This window comes from Pygoscelis adeliae, unplaced genomic scaffold (assembly GCF_000699105.1).
Source record: "Pygoscelis adeliae isolate BGI_AS28 unplaced genomic scaffold, ASM69910v1 Scaffold597, whole genome shotgun sequence".
NCBI classification, from domain to species: domain Eukaryota; kingdom Metazoa; phylum Chordata; class Aves; order Sphenisciformes; family Spheniscidae; genus Pygoscelis; species Pygoscelis adeliae.
The window spans coordinates 361,273-364,672 of NW_008825148.1; the positions used below are offsets into that span (position 1 = coordinate 361,273).

The window sequence follows — 3,400 nt, forward strand, 5'->3', positions numbered from 1 at the left end:
ATCCTTCACAGCCTCTGCCCTGCAAATCAGATTTGCACATCCTTATATTTTCACAGTGAGGAAAATCTCTCTCAGGTGCTCTGATTTAGGTTGTGTCGGGCAGCTCTGCCTTTCCCTGACCTGCCAAGCCTGCCCAAGACCAGGGCCTGTCTCAGGCTGTGGGAATCGGTCCTGGGGAAGCTCTTGCTGATAGTGGGAGCTGGATGCGGAGGGAGGCTGCTGGGACCAGTGCAGCCTTGCAGAGCACGGCAGAGCCAATCGCTGCTGCTAGGGGTGGAGCTGGAGCGCCAGCGGAGAATCGCCCAGCGCCTTCCCAGCACAGTTGGCTGCTGGAAGAGCTGGTCGGGGGAGAGGAGAGCCGTGCTCGCAGCTCCAGTGGGCGCCTTCCCTGGCAGCATCACTGGAGCAGCTCCGCTGTCCTCGGCGCATCAGCCCAGCCAGCGGCACAAAGGTACGGACCCATCACTGCCAGCTTGCGCATCGCTTGTTGCTTGAATCTGTTGATTAGAGTTGGAGGAAAGTTTACTGGGAGATCAGAGCTGTTTGATAACAGTGTTTGTGGGAGAGCTGTGGGAGGTGATCTGTTACGCTGGCTGGGATCAGCTGCCAGGTGTGGCGAGGCTGCCCGAGCGGTTTTGGTACCGCAAGCGCTGCTGCGGAGGGGCAGCCTATGCCTGGGGGGCCTGACCCGGTGCCTGCTGCGGGGGAGCTGGTGCCTGCGCTGGCTGTGCCACCCCCGGACCCGTGGCGGGAGGGCAGAGGTGACCAGCGTATGCTGTGCGAGTGGTCCAGCCCCGTGCCAGGTGTTAGAATGTTTTCCCAGTGGAGTTTTTACGGAATGCTGCATCCACCTGTGAGCCGGTGGCCGCAGCCAGGCAGGCCTCTCGGTGCAGGCATCCCCTGAGAGGCAGCCCCTGTGCCGGACAGTCAGTGGAAACTCAGGGTGCTTTTACTGAATGGACTCTGTGCAGGCGTCCCCACAGTCCAGCGTGGGAACAGGAGCTCCTAGGGCTGCGGGTTGTGAGCATGGATGTCTGCAGATGCAGGAAAACAAGCCTATTCTCTCTGTTGTTTGGGAAGTTTGGAGAACTTCCCAAGTCAGCACCACTTAGAGAGCAAAAGCACGTTTCCAGGGAGGCAGCTGAGCACAGGGGGCTGGGGCTGCTGTCCCTGGGGGCAGCCCTGACCCAACTCGCTGCAGCACCATGGGGAAAGCAGCTGCCAGCCTGTACGGCTGCTCGTCGCCAGTGAAGGGGGATCAGTCTGTGCATCTCCGTGGGGCTGGCTGATCCCATGTGTTGCACTGGAATCGTCTGTAGGTCTGAGACCCTAAGCAAAAGCTGTCCCTTATGCAGCATGAGCGAAGTGACTGCTCTTCTGGGCTGCATGAAAGATCTCTAGTAACTGCCCCTTGAGCCATCTGAATTGCTGGTTATCTGTATCCATGATTAGTGATACTAGGCCTGGGCAGTGCCCGCTCAGTTCCTGATGTTAAACACGCTCTGATTGCTGCCTTTTGGGCAGCCACACACTCCTTTTGCCCTTCTCTGATGTTGGAGTGACCTTAGCATGCAGTATTGGGTGAAGAACAAGGTTTGCGAAGCCTTGAGGAGACAGTTAAAAATCACCAGTTTGCATTTTCTGCATGAGATTGTGCTGTAGGCTCTCGCATGAGCACGTGCAATCCATCTGCAAAACACAAACAACTGGCTCTGGAATGTAAGAGGTGAGCCTGGGAGAGCAGGGGGATGCTGCTGGAGAGGGGCGGCATGGAAAGGGGGGTGCTGGGCAGAGGAGTTTCAGCTTCGGGGCTCTCATCATTCCACAGGAAAGGGGCAGTGACCTGGAGCATCTCCTGCCACTTCTCCTTGCACTGTGCTGTGGGGTGGGGCGTGGCAGGGACTTGATAAACAATTTTGTAAGAGGTATTTTGATAAAGGTTGCTAGACAGTGACTCATCTACTGTAGGAAGGGACAGGAGGGACAACACAGGAGCTTTCTAGACCCATTTAAAAATGGGTCTTTCCCTCTGACTTTATCAGAAACAGGAGGGCAGGAATCCTTTATTACTCCCAGAGCAGTGTAGACCTGTCGATTATAAACCTCCTAATCCCCATGCCCCCTGCACCTGCTCCGGCACCTCCGGCATCCCTTTCCCTGGGGAGGATTCTGCCTTCTGGCTGCATCCTGGGGTGGGACTCTTCCAAAATTTGGATTAATTTCCACCCCCCACCCCCCAGTTGATTTTATCTGATCATTCTTAGTCACTTCTGAGTCACTCCAAATAATTAATCCTTGTCCCTACGTAGCAGTTTGCACCGCATTTCTGTGTGTGTACCTGGCCGACTTGAGTGTGCACGTTTCAGAAGTCACTTCCTTTGGCTCCGAGTTGCACTGTCTTAACTTTCCTCCTGCATCCAGCCTTCCTCCCTCAGGCTTTTCTGCCCTGCTCTGCCCTCTCCTGTGCTGAAAAGCCCAGAAGAGGTAGAGTGCTGCTGCGTTTCCACTTTCCCAGGTGTGCTATAGAGCACATACTACACTCCTGACAGGCCTCCCCAGCTATTCACAGCATTGCTGGCTAACCCTTCTTGAAAAGGTGTTGTCTGTGTATGGAGATGTTTTGCTGATGTTTGCCTGGATCTGGTTTATTTGCTGCTTCCAGTTTGCAAAGGAATTGGTGCAGCTAGTTGATCCTTGCTGACTTAGCACCTTACTCCCAGTGAGCAGCCCAGCTTTCTCTCTCCGAGCGGCTTTATGGCTCGGTGTGTGGCACTGCACCACCTAACTCCCCCTCTTCGTGCCCGGAGATTTACCTGGGAATGCTGATGGCCAGTCTGGTACAGCTGTGCATTTATCACCCCTTCCTGCAGGGGTTTTGCTCTTGAGGGGAAGAAAAATCCCCAAACCCACCAACAAACAGCCCTCCTCCCCCATGTCAGTGACCAAACGTAGACAGTAATAGTGGGGATTTTTTGAGAATTATTCCTTTGCAAGAAGCAACTTTTGACCAAAAGTTGGCATCTTTTTCAGACCCGTGAGTCTCTAATCAGACCCTTTTTCATTGCAGGGTGTTCTTCAGAGTCGGGAGGGCTCCCAAAAGCCCCTCAGAAATTGCTGCAGGGTCTGAGATGGCCAGGCAAGGCTGGGGCTCCTGGGGCTGGTCCTGGCTGATCCTTGCACCAGGTGGCCCGGGCACTGTCAGATCTGGGTGTCTCGCTTTATCTGGGTTAAGCTCCCGAGGAAAGAGGTGTGACTTGAGATCCAGAACTGGTTTGAGAGGCCAGAACTGGGCCAATTTCTAGGCCAAAACGAGGCCACTGGTGTTCCCAAGGGTGGATTTGGGTACAGAAACAGATGAAGGTCAAGGCTCCCACCTCCCTCTGTCCCACAGGTGCCTTCC

At 55.0% G+C, this 3,400-nt stretch overlaps 1 protein-coding gene across 2 annotated transcripts in view; it reads left to right on the forward strand.

Moving 5' to 3' along the window:
* Positions 1 to 351: 351 nt before the first annotated feature.
* The window catches only part of ZMAT4 (zinc finger, matrin-type 4), a 71,346-nt gene continuing 68,297 nt past the window's right edge, over positions 352 to 3,400 (forward strand). For both annotated transcript variants that reach the window (XM_009328297.1, XM_009328298.1), the window contains exon 1: positions 352 to 451. The gene's annotated coding sequence lies outside the window, so the exon portion shown is untranslated. The remainder of the gene's footprint in view (positions 452 to 3,400) is intronic.